Source organism: Lissotriton vulgaris, chromosome 12 (genome assembly GCF_964263255.1).
Source record: "Lissotriton vulgaris chromosome 12, aLisVul1.2, whole genome shotgun sequence".
NCBI lineage: Eukaryota > Metazoa > Chordata > Amphibia > Caudata > Salamandridae > Lissotriton > Lissotriton vulgaris.
The window spans coordinates 169,960,703-169,980,923 of NC_141700.1; the positions used below are offsets into that span (position 1 = coordinate 169,960,703).

Genomic DNA, 20,221 nt, shown 5'->3' on the forward strand with positions numbered 1-20,221 from the left:
CCTATTATTTATACAATGCTCAAATATTTGTCTATGAGCTGTAGTGCATGCCTAGAGGTATGACAGGTCAAATCAGGCCCCATCATTGCGCAGCAAACTGAATACATTTTCTCCTAGATGAGTTGGTAGCCCTACTGTGGTTACTCAACATGCATCATTCACTTACTGCCTTAATGGGAGACCAGGTATCCACATTATGACATCTCCCTCCATTTACAACCATCTCTGATGCTGCAGAAATGGTGCAGTAACAGGAGGGTAGTGGATTCTCTGGCCATGTGTCACTTGGACAAGCCTACTCGTATCCCATTCAGGCCTTGGTTCTCCTAGTGTCTGGAATAATTTGGAACTCTCTTCCACCGGGTCTCCGCTTGACCACATGTTTTCTCACCTTCAAAAATTGACCTCAAAGCTCTTCTCGGAGTGGCACCTGGTCTAAAACACTCCAACCTCCTCACGATCCCACAAGTGCATACCAACCTCAACCTACAAGAATGAATGAAGATCTTCACTTTTTCTTGTACCACCTGCTTTCCATTGCTATGTTTTACAATGAATGTGTGTGAAGCAGTCTGCCTCAAGGGGGAGGTCAACCCGGAGATCACCCCAGCTTTAATATACATGTATATTTTCATGTTCTGATTTATTGTAAAGGGCTCTGATGCCTCCAGGCCATGTCTGCCCGATATCCAAATCACAAAAATAAATAAATACTTCAGTTCCCCTAGAAAGAACCTTCCCATCTAAGAACCTGCTGAAGGATTCGCTCCAGCCACCCACTCTGTGGAGCACCGACGAAGCCAAGCCTCACAGCACCACCCTGCATGACGTTCGTTCACAACAATTGACTCAGATCTGGTCTTCAGTATCATAGTCAATCACTCATCTACAGGTAGAAAACCAATTAGTCCCATGCAGTTGCGGTCAATCACTCCAGACTCAGTCCAGGCACATAACTAGCGCTCTCAACTAACAGGAGCCTAAGGGGGAAAAAGGAAGCAGGCCGCCCCCCACTCAAATTACTCTTATACAACAATGGCCTGCCCCTGATAGGCTCTATGGCTACAACAAAATCTTTGTCTAGTGACAGAGGAAACATATACCTTCTGTCTACGCAGTTATGCACTCCGTTGCACTTTTGAATAAGGCAGAGTTGCCTATATGTATGTGTCTACTGGTTCTACCATGCCGCTACATGTGTCCCCTATCTTCCAAACGTGAAAAAAGGGGGAGGGAAGGTTGGCAGTGCCTCAAGGAAGCAACACCAAGGGGAGGATTCTATCAGACTGGTACTCGCCTGATTCCTCACTTCTCATCATCGGCTACTGCCAACCCCAAAAGAAATGGGAGACAAACAAAAATAAAGAAAGTCCGATGTCCGCGATCATGTGACATGAGGGGTGAGCGCTGACCACACCTGAACGCGTAAGCGATACCGACCTTGAGGCGGTTCACAACGTCCCACTACTGAGACAGGGGACGGCGCACGTCAAGCAGTCTTCCACGGGGGCCGGGTAGGCTTGCCAGAGAAGGCCACCTGGTACAATAAGGGAAGATTCAGAAAGATAAAGTGATGAAACATGTTGGTTGACTTTTAATAGAGTGAGCTAACAGCACAGAATAAAGTCAGAAGTTGCCAGTTAGCCTTACTCTTTTTAACAGTGGTATATTTGTTTTTCACCATTCTGGGCACGGATATATCACAGCGGGTTCTAGCACATACAACACTTGATGGCTGTCTGATCTATATGCACTTTCTTTATTTTTGTTTGTCTCCCATTTCTTTTGGGGTTGGCAGTAGCCGATGATGAGAAGTGAGGAATCAGGCGAGTACCAGTCTGATAGAATCCTCCCCTTGGTGTTGCTTCCGTGAGGCACTGCCAACCTTCCCTCCCCCTTTTTTCACGTTTGGAAGATAGGGGACACATGTAGCGGCATGGTAGAACCAGTAGACACATACATATAGGCAACTCTGCCTTATTCAAAAGTGCAACGGAGTGCATAACTGCGTAGACAGAAGGTATATGTTTCCTCTGTCACTAGACAAAGATTTTGTTGTAGCCATAGAGCCTATCAGGGGCAGGCCATTGTTGTATAAGAAACATAACTAGCGCTGCAATGATAATCTCCCACCATCCACAATCACATCAACTATGACACAGTTGAAGGGCTAGTATGGCCGCAGAACTCTCTCCAATCATACTTCCTCATTCACACATCTAGGGGAAGGTCCCTACTGTGCTATTACCAAGAGCAAACAGTGTGGGGAGGCATGGACTGCTTGTTATGATGAATCAGAAGGCTGCTCATCACTTCTGATTAGCTTTCTTCAACTAATCAGAACAGCTATCTATGATCAGAACCTCCCGATAGGCTACTGGGAACATCCGGTCACTGTCTAATTCCATACGGATTGTCTGTTATAGCCTTAGAGCCTGCCGTGGCGGGCAGCTCGGGCCTTTAACAAGGGAGCGTGTCTTTAATGGCTGGTAGAGGCCGCTACGGAGGGTTCTAAGGCTATTAAACATTCCGCCTCTAGATGGCAGAATGTTCTAATTTGTAAAACAAAGACCTCATGAAGCCTGAGGGGTTTGAAATCCCCTGGGCCCGTGAGGCTTTTGTTTAAAGCAACAGCTGTGAACAAATATTGGAATGTTGATGCTCGGGGGTTCTACCCGGCATTAGAAGCCCGGAGAACTCCATTGTCTTCAATGGAGTGCTCAACATTCCAATGCTCTAATATAGGATCTAATTTTGCAGAGGTCCATAGATCACTTTGGGATCCTGCCATTTGATAAAAGCACTGCATAACAACAATATCCTGCCTTCTCAAAACAGCAATGTGGTTTGCAGTCCTTAGGTTCACAAAGACCCTAGATTCTGGCTACATTGCAGGCACATAGCGCTTTCAAGTTTCTCAAAGCACCATCCAAGCAAACCTCTGGCCCTCACACATTACTCTTGACTCTCCCTATACGTGTTACACCACCCCACCACTCTACAAAAGTATGCATAGTGACCTCACTCTGAATCACAGGACAAAGCAAAAGCACAACCAGGCCACCCTGGCACAAGTCACATGCTACATACATTCCAGCATTATGCAGGACCCATGGCGACACGTCACACCCTGCTCAGACAAAAAGGCTCAGTGAGTTGAGCACTCTGCTGAGTAGCATGTGTGCGCGACCTGCAGGTCATGCGTTTGGATCTCAGCCTCTCATCCTCATGAGGTCGATACATTGAGTACCATCCAACTGAGCAGAGTAATATCTACAGCAGTACTCATGGATATAATAATAAGCTAATATTGTTGTTATTAAAATTATAATTAAGAGTACTGTCACGTTTCTGTGATGCTTAGTCCACATTCTATGTTTTGAAAACATTTAAACTGCTCAAGTCACGAACGATAACCACTAAAATTGCGAAAACAAAAAAATAAATCCTTTAGTGATACAAAAAACGTCTGATTTGTATGTTCCTGAGATTATATCAACTTGATCCACAAGTACATCGGCTTCAAAACTGTGACGTACATTTAATTGCCTATATAGAAATCACAAGTTATGACGTATCAAACTGAAAACGCACTACAAACTATAATGAGGCACTTTAAGTTCATAAACTTTCATCTCTGACGCGGCCATCCCCATCATCACCATCTGTCGAATTAAAAGGCTTTGCGTTTTACGTGTTTCGACTAAAAATGCGCTCGATATGTTCGAACGAAGGCTTCGAGGGCGATCTTGACCCTCGGTACCGCTGCCTGCCCGATTAAACTCATTGAACCCATTTGTTTACAGCTCTACTCCCTCCTAGCAACCGGCTCCTACTTTCAACAGCAATAACCTTTCAAACGTACAGAGACATCTAGATATGTATATTTTATTATCGCCAGGTGCGCACGCGAGGCTTTCATATTCCTCAGTCTTTTCCAGATAAAGGGTAGACAATTAGATAGTCTGTGGTCACTTTAAGTCAAACCGTGGCAGGTTTACTGGCCGGAGGAGACAGACACAATATTACTGGAAACATATTAGATTCCAAATGATGAAATTATGGTCATACACGCATTTTCTCAGCACCCAATTTAGTGATGCCAATTCTATTAGAGCTCGTTGCCAATAGCTGTCACGGGTGCTATAGGGCCTCCTCTAAAAGTTCAAGCCCCAGCCCCTGGGTGTTGGACAATAATCAGTGAGAGGGCCTTTAACAAGTGGTATAACCCTGGACAGAAGGGCTATCGTTGTATGTGTTACCCAGTTAGGGTACCGTGTTCCGAATTAAATAAGGATACACAGAAAGGCAATCTTTGGAATTTAGGAGCAGCCTGCCTATGCCAACTGCCATTGAGCCTCTGAAAGTCCGTTATTATCAACGGAGCTTCCAACTTGAAAAGGTACCATTAAATTATCCTTTGGAACAAGCCAACATTTTACCATTACAATAAAATTTATCAAAATACTTCATTTGATTATTTAAAATAATCATAAAAGCACAAAAATAGAATAAAATCCACAACATTTTAAAACATTCCATATAAATCAATTGGCCATGGAAGGCATTCAACAAACATCAGCTAAAAATATATTAATGAGAATAACATCAACACATAAATAATACAAAAATGAAAACATTAATGAATTCCGGAAACCAATAGCTGCTGTTAAGAAGGAAAACATCCAGCTACATACAAGCAGAGATGGAAGCATTTGAAAATCAGGGGAGCTTTACACCTTCTAAAACCTATAGCCTTTAAAATTGGTTTAATTGAGAATTTCCTTCGCACAGTGTAAAATTTACAGAAAAACCTAAAAACATAAGATAGATTGCTGTGGAGATTCATCACAAACTCGGCATACCTGGATCAAATGGATTCAGAGGGAAACTTAATTGCCAACTTATGGACCAATTTTAAGCCTTGTTAAAACTGAAAGCTTCCATATGAATTGCTACCAGGGCTAGATACGGTTCCATTCTAGGAGTTGTCATGATCCCCACATATTCTCTGTTGGCCGATTTTTGGAGCACAAGCATACTCTACTCTCTCCTCTTTTTATCCATTAAATTCTGTTTTACCCTCAATTTATCCGAGCTCAGAATTTCTAAGGGTTTATTGAATAGCACACCCCTTACCAAAGATACAGGTCCAGACTGAATACAGTGGACCCAAGGGATATTCAATCCTTGCTCCCAGGACAACCAGTCCTGGATAATAACCTTTTTAATGACGCATACTGATATAGAAGTGGTGATAGCTTTACCGGATCCTCTATGGAGCCTGCTTCGAACTTCCCATGACTGGTGTGATTTAAAGTGCAAAGCAAACACAAGGAGATGATGGACGGAGCACTGAAACTTTTCTGACACTCACCCCCCAGTCACAGATTTGGGTTGAATCCATCATCGTTTTTTAGCTCACTTCGCCACCCCGTTTCAGACCCAGCCATATGCAAATCAGTCATGGGAACAGTCCAGCCTGAACTACCAAGCTAGGTCTTCCCTTGACCGGAAACAAGCATCCCGGGACCGGTTTTGAGGGTAACACCCATCATCAGCCATGCTAGCTTGAATCCATTGGCAAAGTGAACAAGGGACCCATGCCTGGCTGATAAGGGGTGTTACACCAAACCGGGTCCCAGGATGCTCGTTTCCGGTCCAGCGAAGACCTGGCTTGGGAGTACGGGCTGGACCGCCTATAATGAACAGGATCAAGACTGATTTGCATTTGGCTGTGTGTGAACTGGGGTGGCAAAGTGAGCTAAAGAACGATGATGGATTCAACTCAGATCTGTGACTGGGGGTGAGTTTCTGAAAAGTTTCAGCACTCCGTCTATAATCTCCTTGTGTTTGCGTAATTTTAAGTGCAAATACCCAAAAAATGGGTTTCTTCTCTCTGGAGGCTAAAGACATCCATATATCCCTGAAAATTGGAACTGTAGCGCAACACAGGCAAGCATTTATGGTTGAAGATTTCCAAGAGGACAGCAATCTGTATGGCCCCAATATGGTGGCCAGATTAGGCATAAAACCAACCGAATGCAAGAAACATGGCCTTGTTATAAGCAAATTGGGGTCCCATGTTCCAGTCTCCCCAAAGGTCAACCCAGGTAGGGAAAATGAAAAGCCCTCTCTAAGCGATGCCTCTTGATAAATTGAAATAGATTTTTTTACACCAGCAGAACATGAAGTAACTGATGCCGATCACTCTTGTGGTTCTCCACAGTGATAAGGACAATAAAAATGTTGTTTAAAAAAACAGGAGTTCATAAAGAAAGTCTTACTACGATTAGTATCAAGAATGAGTGTATCCTTGAAATCAACAACTTGCTGTTCATCTCTTGCAATCAGAAAAGTGTTGTCAGCGTTAACCCCATCGCTGCGGGGTGTTTTCCTCCCGCTGTGCGGGGGGGGTGGGGACCGCGCGCGCGCCGCCGTGCTGGTGACGAGAGCAGAGCAGAGCTGCCCTCATGATGAGCTCAGCTTGTCACAGCCGCACCCGTTTTTAGAACGTTCAGCACAGCGGGGAAATTAGCCCCGCGTGCGAACGTTCCAACGGCCATGACGAGCTCAGCTCGTCAGCAGCACCCATGTGGTTAAGCAGTGCAGGTAAAGGCCTGTTCTTGACCATAGGCATGTCCGACCTCAATGAGCCATGGATGCAGATCATTCATATATAAAAGTAATAATATGGGGGCGAAGGCACCCCTGTCGTTAACCCCTTGCTAACTTGAAAAAGCTCAATTACTCTCCATGGACTCCAATCCTCACAAAGGTTGACAGGTCAATGTTTAACACTCTGTGAACATCCACCAGACCCTTATCTAGTCCCATTAAAATCGATTATCAGAAGGAATCGTGCGAACAGACGTTGCTCCAGGAAAAGCGCCATCTTTGACTTGCTAAAAATGTAGATAAAGTTCTGGATATTTGAGATTAGGACCACCGAAAGTAAATTGGCATCTATACCACAAAATGACACCAATAAAACTGCAGAGTTTATTCGGTCACTAACTAAAGTGGAAACTGGTCTGCCACTTTTATACTTGTGACTTTTATTCCTGGAGAGACGAGATACTTATGATCCACTTCAAGCGTTTTCGACAATTCAGATACTCCAGGTTTTGATACCTTTCCTTGGCTTAAGTGAAGACAACTTGAATCACTTGTACAATGGATAAACATCCAAAACTATGCAGTATAATCTTAAATGCGGCATCGATACAATTAAGTTATTGCGTCAGTGCCATCTGCGTTATTCCAAAATGTTATGAATTGCCCCTTCTTTGAGTAGTATTTGCCTGATAAGAAGTAGCAAAACTTGAAGTTAATTTTTGAGACTAATTTGGATTAGAGTACTCCTTTATATAGTTTCTAATAGGAATGTTGTACATTAGTTCCTACAGATAGTACCTTCAGTGTGGCGGGTGTAAGATTACAATACCCAGAGAATGCACAGGAAGGATGGTCAAAGAAAGGTACAAAAGCAAACTAAAATATGGACCAATGTTTAGGTATTGCTTGGTGAGCTTGAATAGTGAGCAGCTAAAGAGAAGTTGAGGGTAGTGGAGAAGCAAGGCTTCTGCCAGGACAAGGTAGCAGTCTTTGAGGGCCAATTTGAAGATATTGTTGGAGATGATGACTGTAGGTAGAATGACATGGCAGTCATGTGGCGCAGATTAAAAAGTGAAAACGGTCCATTCTGTTATTCCAACCAACGGAGGATGGGGTGGTCTGACAACGAAGAACACAATGGCCTCTATTACAAGTATCCTGTTTTTTACGATCCCTGCACAAACATCTGCTTGTGCAGTAATTGTAATTACAGGTGCTGTAGATTTAACGCATGAAATAATTACCAGGTGCAAAAAAGTGCACTTCCTCAGATAGATTTTGGAAATTTAAAATAGGGAAAAGGCTGAGTTATTACCAGAACATGGGTATTTTGGCATGGAAAGCATGAACATTTTAATTTTTTTATTATAATCTTTATTTCGGCCCAGTAGAGCCATAAAAGATACATAAAACAAACATTACATTCAATTCCATTAAGATGATTTATACTCTTACAGATAGCACAGGAGACCTTTGGAAATCGTAACATTAAAAATCTAAATTAAATAAGCTAAAAAGGGATCTAATTAAAAGCACATAAAATTATACATCTAAAACCAATTTGTAATCATTTCTTATTACGAAAATACTTTAATTTTTTTTTAAATATATGGACATAATGGCAGCAGCAATTTGTAAATAATTGCAATACATTTTCATCACTAATTTCTATATATGATTAAGACCTTACATCACAAATTTCATTATAGATTCAGACCCATTTTTTTACGTAAAAATCTTATTGCCAAAAAAAGATCTACTATTGCAATACATTTTCATCACTAATTCCTATATATGATTATGACCTTACATCACAAATTTAATTATAGGTTCAGACCCATTTTTTGCGTAGAAAACTTATTGCCAATAAAAATCTACTGACACCAAAAACTATCACCTGCCTGGTATCAGTCTTAAGTATCCTTTGTGCTTCCTTATAGGAGCGTACACCCAAATTTTGACAAACGGGTATGATCCATTTTTTCCTAGCTACTTCATAAATAGGGCATAAAAACAGGATAGGAGCTTCATCTTCTTTTGTGTTACTCGTACATAAAGTGCATAAATCACAAGTCTTTTCCTCACAATTACTTGTCCACCTGGCAACGGTCTGATTTGTTTTCAAGGTACCATACCTTAGCTTCATAAACAAAGTTTTTGCCAAAGGTGGTTGCACCTCGTCTAAGAACTGTTCAAAGTAAGGAATATCTTTAAATACAAGGAAGCTGTTTATCAAAGGTCCACCTGTTTGATCATTAGAAATACTACTATAAATATATGCCAAAATACAGTTTTAAGTAATTTTTTCGAATCTTTGTTGACGGATCTTCCCAAAACTGCATCAGGCCGATTCTTTTTAACCAATTGCGCACATGTTTTAACCAAACATTTGTAGTATTACAGTCTATTCTCGTTATTTCCTGAAGACCATTTTTATAATCGTCTAACTCTGGTGTGCACCAGAGTCTCACCCACAAGGATAACGGTTGCAGGATGGCATAAAGGTCAGTGTGCTTCATATTTAGGTCTAACAGTACGGGTATTAATGGGGTACTGTTTGGCAGTCTCAAGAGAGCCCTAAAAAAACTTGTTTTCACTTATTAAAGCATTCTTACACATGGGCCCTGATATTTCTGCCCCGCATGAACATTTTATGCAATTCTCTATTTTTAAACGTAAATTGGACCAGGCTCGATTTATCGCTGCGGTAAATTCTGAACTCTAAAATATTTTATTGGGTGAGTTAAAAATCATAGCCTCCCTGGATACTCGTAGTGTAGCCAGTGAATAGCGGGGAAATGTGGGGTGTATTTAACGATGGTTTGAGAAAGGAGAACAGTGCAAGTTCTTGGATAGATCAATTAACTTCTGTTTTGCATTATTAGCCAGCCTGCTTGGAGATAGATGGGGAAGTCGATGGGTGGCAGGGATGGTGGTAACCTATAATGGACTTAGGTTCTGAATTTTAGGACTTGAGAGGAGTGTTAAGGAATCCCTACAAGGGGACTGCAGCAGTTCTAGTTCCTGCTGAAGATCAGCACATTGATCAAAAAAGACTTTGGCCAAGTGGAGAGCAAGATTGGGAGAGATCTTGCAAATAAATAATAAATAAATAATAATAATAATAATAAATAATATCGCCCACTCAACTCCACCCCAAACTTCAATGATCTATATTTGTCCTCCATATCTGACATCCGATCACGCTACAAAAATGTAGTAGTAACGGGAGACTTTAATCTACAGTGGGACAGGTTAATAAAAGAACCTGCGGCATGTCATTTAGAGCAGACTATGTCATCCTTAGGTTTTAGACAGCTAGTTGATACACCCACACACATAAAAGGACATATCCTGGACCTCATTTGGACATTGGATCCTAAGGTAGCTACCCCAAGGGTTGTGCCTTGCATCTGGTCTGACCATCATTTACTTTATTGTGACATTCCCATGAAGGCAAGACCGTTGCAAGTGCCACCTAAAATGAAGAAGGTCCGGCAGTGGAAGAAAATTGAACAAGGCAATGTAGATCAGGAATACAGGGATTTAACACATAGCCTGACCAAAGCATTGGATCTGATTGCACCTGAGAAATCACAGAGTCAAGGGGGCGGGAAAGGGAGTACCATTGTTCACTCAAGCTCTCCGGGATCATAAGAAGAAGCTTCGAAATGCCGAGAGAAATTGGAGAAAGAAAAAAGATGAAATAGCCTGAGAACAATATAGAAATCTATTCCATCTTTATAAAAAGCTCATCCTGGCAACCAAGGCTGCCTACTTTGAGAATCGGATTAGCCAAGCCGATAACGTCCAGAAGGAGACATTTAAAATCCTAACGGAGCTAAGTAAAAGACCCCAAGAAACGGAAATAACAATCCCCTGCAATACCTTTCAAACTTACTTCTTAGAAAAAGTAGACACCATCCTACAGAATATTAGAAAGGATGCTGGGCCAGGCCTTGCTGATCAATCGATTGATCATCCTTTGAAGGATGTTGCCATCTCACATTTTCCTCCACTTGACCCTATGAGCTTGGAGCAAATTATGAGCAAAACCAAGTCCGGGTCCCCAGCTGATCCGTGCCCCCCTAGCGTATTCCGCCTAGCATATCCCATTCTAGAGGAGCATGTCCTCTCGTTGCTAAACAAATCATTACTTACAGGGCAGCTACCTGATGGATTTAAAGAAGCTCGGGTAAAGCCTTTAATAAAGAAACCAGGAGCCGATCCCAAGTCCCTGAAAAACAACAGGCCCATCTCCCAGCTCCGGTTCCTGGCCAAAGTCCTGGAGCAACATGTGTTGAAGTCCCTGGCCTTGTTCTTGGAGTCACACCACCTTCTCCACGAGCTTCAGGCAGGATTCCGCGCACACCACAGCACCGAATTGGTGATGCTTTCGGTGCTGGATGAGTTGAGAGAGATGGCTGACAGTAAGAAACCGAGCGCCCTGATACTTTTAGATCTGTCGGCGGCGTTCGATACTGTCAGCCATACATTGCTCCTGGACAGGTTGTCCAGCTTTGGGATTCAGGGGTCAGCATTCTGTTGGCTGAAATCTTTCTTGACTGGGAGAACACAGAGGATTCAGCTAGGGTAGGAGATTTCAGAGGTTGAAAACTTAACATGCGGGGTACGTCAAGGCTCCGCCTTATCTCCTCTCCTATTTAACCTGTACCTTCAGCCATTAATCAACTCCCTGGCAAAGATGGGTTGTCGCATATTTAATTACGCTGACGACACCCAACTGTTGCTGATGATAGATAATACAGTACAAGCTCAGACCCAGGCACAGAATGTACTCAGATACACCGTTAGGTGGATGTCTTCGAATCTTCTGAAAATAAACCCTGAGAAGACAGAAGTTTTAGTGGTCGCATCAACCTGCTCCCCATGGAGTGACTTGTACTGGCCACAGGATCTGGGCCCTACTCCTAAACCAGCGGACAAAGTAAAAAGTTTGGGCATTAAGATAGATCGTGAGTTGTCAATGGCGAGTCAGATTGCCACCGTAGCCGGCACCTGTACGGGGTTGATTAGACAACTACGCAAATTAGCGCCTCTTTTGTCTAGGTCCATGCTGCGTACGGTCGTATCCGCGACCATAATATCCAGGCTGGACTACGGAAATGCGCTGTACTTAGGCCTTCCGAAAATTCTAACTTACAGATTGCAGGTGACTTTGAATGATGCGGCCCGCCTTATTTTCAGGCTACCAAGACGCTCACATGCCTCACCATTGCTACAGAGCCTCCATTGGCTGCCTATAAGGCAGCGGTCTGAATTCAAGAGCCTCTGTATAACCCATAAAGCGATCTATGGACAAGCTCCGTCATACATAAAAAAACGACTGGAGCTGTATAAGCCAGAACGGTGTCTTAGGTCCTCCGATGCACAACTGCTTGTCTGCCCCCGTTATAGACTTGCTGCAAAAGGTGGAAGATCCTTTTCGGTCTTGATCCCTAAAATATGGAACAAACTGCCCAAATCCCTCCGAAAAGAAGGAAACCTCCTTCGCTTCAGGAAGTCTCTGAAAACAATTCTGTTCAGAGAGGCTTTGAGTTTAGCCTAAGCACGCTCCCCCTCTGGTCTTCCTGCTGAGTAAGATGTTGTGTCCTTTTGGTCAAAAGCGCCTTGAGACCTGCCGGTGAGTTGGCACTATATAAACCGGAAATACGAAATACGAAACTTTTGACGAACAGTGGTGGATGAACGTAGTGATGAAGTGTTGCATTTTGCTGTTCTCCTCGCTACAGGATCAGGAGAATTATGTTGTGGTGAAGAAGACAGTACGTTGTAGGTGTTGTGAGTAAGAGGAAATGGAGTTGTCACCAGCAAATGATGGATCATGGCAACACAACACTAAAAAACACAGAACTCTTTACTGAAAGATAGTGCACTTCAATGGGGACACTAGAGGCAGGAGAAAGACATATTCAAAGTTAATATTGCATATTTTTCAAGAAGTTGAGTTTTCTTTTTAAAAGACTTATGTGGTTGGCTCCCAATCATCTTAAGCGTATGGGTATAGTTTAAATATGCATAATGTTTATTTTTTTTCCAAAGTAACTTTTACCCCGTAAATCCACCCTTCTCTCCGAGGTAGGACACCCTTTTTTTTCCATAGGAAATTCGTTGCCTTTGCAATATTTGCATTAATTTGTGGGAAGACCTCACCTCTAAACAACAGGAGAATGAGGTTAATTTTTTACACTGTCATAAATTGGCAAATACAACTCACATTGCAGGTTTTTTAGTTAGTGACTCCGGGTGATTTCAGGACAGTACAGAGGGCTGCATCTGGTACCAAAGAGCCGGAGCGTTTATAGGAACGATAACATTAGATAAAAACACAAACGACTGTCCCAAAACGTTACAAAAGGAGTACCGACATGTGAATTCTGAAAACCTTGATGATTACACTTTACCTAATTTGAGATTTCTTCTTTCTCTTACTGTTTTTTGAGATGGCCCATAGGTACCGACTGAAAACAGCAAAGACCATAACATGACCTGGAGCCCTCCATTTGAAGGTAGGAAATTGACTTGGACAGGAAATTCATCTTTGCACCACCTGCACATTTCAATAGCTTCGAGAAGCCAGTTTATTTAAGTAGGATTTTCCTTTAGACCCAAGTAGCAAAAGTCTAACGTGCTTTTTAAGTAAAGTTTGGTTTGTAAAACAGCCCCTGATCATCTTTTTAAGAAACCAAAAGGAACAAACAAAGGAACAAAAAGGCACAATTGTGTCTTTCATGGCTAAGAAAGTCTTAGTTTTACGGGCTTAAAGGCCTTATGTTTTACAAGTAGTACGGAGGGTGGACTGGTGAATTTTCTAAAACTCTGATGTTCTGTAAAACAGATCGAATGCTCACGAGGGATGATTGGGGGCCTTGAATCCCACCCTAAAACAATTTGATAAAAATGGAGGCAAATCGTCTTTTTTTTGTTTCAACTACCCATTAATAAATTTAAAAAACCAAAGGTTTTGCAGGTAGTTCAACTAATCTGTCTGTTCAATTTGACAGGACTTCCTACAATGTTTCTCAATCTATATATATATTTATAGGCTATTTTGTATCTTCTACCTTCATACTCACAACATGTGTCTTGCAAGTACATTTACACTGTCACATGACAGAGAATCTAATTGGAGAAAACAGGGTGGAAAAAAGGACAGGTCTCCTAATTGCAGACAGTAAAAAGTTGAACCATCTTTCAAGAAGAATTGATATCACAGGCTCAAAAACTGCTTCACTGGCTACAAAATCTTTACAGGTTCAGAGAGCAGACCAAGCATCCAGACTTTGGACTCAGACAACAGTAGTCAAGATAATGTCGTACAATGGTTTAGCAATATAGATAATGAAATGTCACTACAAACAATATTAGAAAGTGTCCACTGGCACCAATGAAGTAATACTAGCAGTAATGTCCCCAAAATCTTTATCAATTATCACAAACATATCGGATCAATATATTTTAAGGAAAATAAATAATGTTGTCTCCCCCAGCATCTTTTAGATTTTTCTATCAATACACACATTTTTTACCCATAAACCAGCCCTCTATCTTGAGTATATATATGTGATTTTCCAAATAAAAGATTGTTATCTATGGGCAAGTAACCTTTTATCCTGTAAATGTCAGCTTTTCACTCAGTAACAGATTGTATTGATCCTCCAAATTCCAAGCAACATCAGAGCATGTGCAAATATTTATGTGGCGGGTGAGTGCTGATTGGAGCACTGCGCTATAATTGTGATGGCATAGCAGCCATGAAACATACATCAGGCCCCCACCTACCTAGCAATCAACCAGAACACTGGCAGCATAAGTCCACTGCTGCTTCACACGGGTACTTTCAGGTTGATAACTGTGTTAATCTTTTTAAACCTTATTACTCACATTTTACCTTCTACAATCATTTGTGTTTTTGTGATCCTGCCTTTAGAACACATGGTGGTTCTTTGTCTCTAAGTTCTGGCTTCTTTAGACTCCCACTAACACAATCTTTGAAGACCTTTGGAAAACAATGAGCAGATTTGACTTCTTATTGAAGAGTCACAATGAGAAAAATAACATCATTATCCCCACTCCAGGTGAGTTTGCAATGATCTCTCAGAGAATGATCCTCTAGCATATGCACATACTACTTCCCTCTGATGTTTGTCCTGTGTTTTTAGTTCCAAGGATTCTGAACTTGTTTGGCTGTCTTCAATGTCAGTGTCAGCTGGTGAATGGGTTTTTCTCTTTCGTCAAAGAAAAGATCACAGCTAAAGTACAGCCGATATCCATCTTGTGCTTTCAGGTACTTGATAAGAGACAGTCCACCAACCCGACCACCCGGAACGCAAGGCATTTTACTCCAGGTTCCTAAAGGACTGGTTAGTCTGAGGGAGCCAAGTTGGTGACAGTGCCTTCCACAAAAAAAGTATTGTGGGGTGGGAGAAGTTTTGCTTCGTGTGCGACAAAAGCCTAGAATGACCTTCTGTTCCATCTTAGAAATGCCACTGATCTTTTCGCATTCAGGAAGGGACTAAAAACCTGGCTGTTTGAGAAGTAAAACTTGCTTGTACCGTTTAGTGCTCTAGGGATAAGTGATTAGCGCCAGGACACCCTTGGGTAACCGCTGCACTCTAAAAAGCTCTATAACATAACACAACATTGCCTAATATAAGTTTTTAAAAAACTATGACCTTTCGGATCATGTGTGGATGATGGACACTAAAGTAACTGTGAAGGAACTAGAGAATTCTTAAAATATAGAGTGAACATGAAAATAATCACAATAATTTCTTTGCAAAAAAACACACTTTTAAAGGATTAAAGGTCCTCACGTTGGAAATAAATTTCAATCAGCTTTCTTACCTCCTCTCTTTAGTCTCCAGCTTGGGATATGAGCACGTTGAAGGTCATTGTTCATTTGTCAAAACCTTTGTGAAAATAAACCAAACAAAGTTTTATTAATCATTTTGCCTTCAGCTTGAGTGAATAGGTTTTTTTACATCTTTAATATGTCAGTGTTAAACCCTATCCTTTTGTGCACAAACTTTAACAAATAAACCGTCTTACGGATTCCTATTATTGAACTCAATGATCACTCAGTTCAAAACCCTTGAGGAGGTATACCTTTGAGATAGATTGCTGAACATCATTTGATCAGTACTGATTTCAGAAGCTTCTGTGCCACTGCTTCTTGCTTTTTGTCCTAAGAATCTCCAGATTATCGTCTTTTCAAATGCTAACCTGAAGTTGCTATTTCAACGCTTATCTTGTACACAATTGTAAGACTTCTCTTTTCATGCTTCCTACAGGAGGTCAATTGTTCCCAGAAAACATGATTACATTGCACGGCATGAGGCAAAATGATGGGGTACCACTGCAGAATGCGATGAAGGTGATGAAGGCCACTGAGCCTCCCAAATATCACGGGTATTCATCATAGGCCTTAATGGGAGCGCCCTGAAGGTTTAGGGTCCCCGTCCCAAAGGGTTGGGGTGCCTAATGTGAGATTACAACTTTGGTCCATCCTTTAAACATTAAGCACAAGACAATTATTTTGTCTCTAAAAGGCTTGAAGCATGGCTCCCTTCACCGTGGGCTTCTACTTGTCAAGGGTCTCTTTTGTCACCAGACCGTACGTAATCACCAGAAAAATAGTTTCAAAGAAAACCAATAGGAGAGGGGTTTCCATTCGGCCCACATGCTGATTGTCCCCTTTTTGCAAGTGTTCATTGGGTAGAAGACGTGTACTTCCACTGAAAAAAAGAGGGCTTGGTTGGCCTTTTGGGAAAGCTTCTGCTCAATATAGTAAGTCTGCGTTGGTTATGGTTACAAGCCAATGGTCAAGGCTATAGGCAATATTGGCTCATTGGGAAATGTTCTATCAGATGCCACAGGTGTAAGCTGCTTCTTATGACATGTTACAACAACAACAGTCAACATGACTTATTTATTGTTAAAAGCATATGTTAAAACCAATCGGTCTTTAAGGGTGGATCCTTATTTCACTATATGAAAGCCTGCATACAGGTATTTTTTACATAGTATCTCAAAGGCTGATGTAGTAGGCAAGGGTTTTGGATACCCAAAGACAAACCCAGGAAGTAAAAGACTTTTACTCTGATAATCTTTGTTAGGCCCTCTTAGGAAGGATTAAATATTGCTCGCCAAATGAAATGTTTTTCATATTTGTTATTTTAAGACTATGTGTCTCATGGTTGTCTAGTGGGAAAGCTCAGGCTCAGTACAGTAGGCGAGGGCCGTTTATGGTTAAAAGTGAATGATAAAGGCTGTAGGTCTTATTGAAAATAGCTATATCAGATTCCACGTCAGATATGTTTATTATGAAAAGTTACATCAAAAGCAGTAGTGCTGACTTATTTATTGTGAAAGAATATGTAAAAGCCAGTAATCGTTTAAGGATAGATTAGCATTACACTGTATTACAAGTACGGACACGTATTGTGTTATGTGGTAGTTTACAGATTACATAATAGACGAGACTTTAGGTGTTGGTTAACCTGTCCAACAAGTCATGGGTGTCGCTGTGAGAATCCTTGTTAGACCTTTTTGAGGGGTATTCACACATTCTTTTGCAATCTGCAATTTTGTGCATATTTGTAATGTTATGCATAGTATTAAGCTGTATTTTGATTAAAGTGTTTAGTTTTGACCAGAAAGCTTTAGCTGTGTGTCAAGCTCTTATAATAACACAGAAAAATATGTATTGATAGCGGGACCGTTGCGCACACCCTCTTTAGTTACTGGTTTGTTCAAGTATCATTCACATTCTGCTTCCACCTATAGCAGCATTCAGCATGAGACAGTGCATCAGCCCACTTCAGCCATAAGCTCGATCACACTGTGCCCGTGTCACATGTGCACAGCTGCATTAAAATGGGTGTGCTTCAGTAGCAGGGATGGTGGGCCAGCCCTTTAGTTTTACATTTTCTGTATTAACGGTCACCCTTCACATTGTTCCTTTTTTTTGCTGCTCTTTTTAAGTGATCCCAGCACCTCCCCAGACAGTAATCGCTTTCCTCTGATTTAATCTGCAATGCGTCTCATTCCATGAAGCCATTGCTTCTAAATTGTCCAGTCATGCTCAAATGTGACTGGCCACACTGCATCACAGTTTTACCATTCCAAGGTGCATCCATGATATAATATGCACATTCCCATTCCAAGATGGCCATCAAGTGTGAGGTTTTCTGAGCGGCCATTTTGGAATGGTATTGTGCATAATATATTATGGTTTTACTTTCTTGAAATTACAGACTTTTTCTTAATGTATCTTGCCTGCGCTTCCTGAGTTTATGTGCGCGTGTTTATTATAATGGGTGAATATGTGAATGCAAGAATGAGTCAGTGGTTGGGAGAATGGATGCATACGTGCAAGAGTTACCGATGGAGCTCATGCATGATGAGGAACGGAGTGCCTAAACTCACTAGTGATGGAAAAGGCTTTGTAACCCAGAGCTACTTTGATTGCCAATGGTCATTTCCTTGTGGGCTTACCCAAAGCAGATAACGCTGCAATTAGGTTAAGTGTGATTTGACAGAAGAGGCTTTCATCTAAGAAATTATAAATATGAGTGCAGAGCACTTTAACAAGTAATAGCCGCGTGCGTTACAAGCAAGTCGAGGAATATAGCAACAGATCTCACTTTCTTGGTCTCCTAGGAGTGTGCCCATGTGAGTGCTTGAGAAAGAAAGAGGGAATAAACTCCTCAGGATGGATGAGAAGTGAAACAGGATCTGTCACAACTGAGGTTGATTATTTATTCATTTGTAGATTAATGCAGTGCTCACCAGGCTCCAGATGGTAGCAGTGCACTTTACAGATGTCAGAAGCATGAGACAATTTAAGAAGTAATTGTATTGGAAGGTCTATTTTCTGTGCCCTGCAAAGAAAACAGAGCTGCAGCAATGCGGTTTGAGTAGCATAAGAAAAACAAGCATTGGCGAAGCAGAGTTGTCTGCTTTGATAAATAATGTAGGATGTGATTCACTATCCTTTTTAGATTTACAGTAGTTCCTCATGCATTGCGATGCAAACGCTGCATGAAAGGTGGATTGATACATGAAAGAGCCAACAGCAGGAGGTGAAAGAAAAAGACTTCCCTGAGTAGCTCCAAAGACCATTTGAGCATATTTTAAAGAATTGGTAACAATAGGTCATACTTTCAGCTGCGCTGTCAAGCCAGACCTAAAAAAAGACCTTGGGCCACATGTATCAAGATACCCATTTGCGATTCTCAAATAGCGATTTTTAAGAAATCGCTATTTGAGAATTGCAAATGGGTATATATGTACAAAATCACATTTTTTTTGCGATTCCTTAAAATTCCTTAATTGCGATTAGCAAATTGCGTATCGCAATTAAGGAATACTTATGCCAGGAGGCCCATAGAAATGGATGGGAAGTTATTCTCAATTTGTGATTCGCAATTTGCGAATCGAAATTTGAGAATATTTTCAAGGGTGCAGGGGTGTCCAAAGGACACCCTGTTGCACCCCTGAAATATGCATGGGAGCACATGTGGCGCACATACATACCCTAAGGGCATGTATGTGCATCACATGGCACTGAAAAAAGCAAAAATGTGCATTTTTCAAGGAATTTGCAACTACCACCAACTAGAAGTTGGTGGTAATTTGCGATTCCTTAAGGGCATTTTGCAAATTTGTTTTTGCTACATACATTGCATGTAAGGAATCGCAAAATTTGTGATTCCTTAAATGCAATTGCAAAATAAGGAATCGCAAATTTGCGCGATTCCTTATTTTGCACCAAATTTGTCTTAATACATTCCATAGAGCAAATTCGCATTCCCAAAGGCCGAAATTCTGCGACTTTCGGCCTTTGCGAATGCGAATTTGCTTGATACATATGGCCCCTTGTCCGGAGAAACTGTCTCAGTAAAGTAGGCTTAAAGGAGGCAAATACGATCTTAGTATTTAAACTAGAATTTTTAATCCCATGCTATGGATAGTGAATGCTTATATAATGCTTAAAGATAATACTACTGGCAGAATCTGCAAAATATAAAGGCTTGTCTAACATGATTTTAGAATACATCAGTAGACTGATTAGCACAACTATCCTCTTCAATGCCTAACCTACTTCAAGATCGAACATGATACATGCAAATAAACAGGAGCGTAAGTGACTTAAAGAACAATACCCAAGGTCCAGTTTAGAGGAAGGACAAAAAGTGATATTGACTTTTAGGCATCTGTCGATTGCTCCTATTGACTGAGTCCGCCCTACTGTCAACATACTTGAAGGCTCAATTTCCTCGTCGCCAGGTATGTGGACGGAAAGCCGCAAGTATCAGCTACAGGTTATTATCGGAGGATGACGGTTTAATTAGACACACTTGTCCAGTGAGATCACACGGCTAACTCCAGGAACAGAAAGACAATTCGGAGTAACTGCCACGTCGCTAAATGTCAAGTGATATCATGGCCAGGGCTCAATTACTGCTGAGCATTCAGCAAATATTTCCAACACACTAGATTTGTAAATCTAGGTTACGAAATCCCCCCTGATGCCAGGCAACCGAACAAAAGGCCTCAGTTCGAGGAGGCGAGCAGA

General features: G+C 41.5%; 1 protein-coding gene across 1 annotated transcript in view; it reads right to left on the reverse strand.

Annotated features, from left to right (window-relative positions):
• The window catches only part of ADCY7 (adenylate cyclase 7), a 565,990-nt gene extending 550,437 nt beyond the window's left edge, over positions 1 to 15,553 (reverse strand). Inside the window, exon 1 of the mRNA XM_086947700.1 lies at positions 15,487 to 15,553. The gene's annotated coding sequence lies outside the window, so the exon portion shown is untranslated. The remainder of the gene's footprint in view (positions 1 to 15,486) is intronic.
• Between the last annotated feature and the right edge of the window lie 4,668 nt (positions 15,554 to 20,221).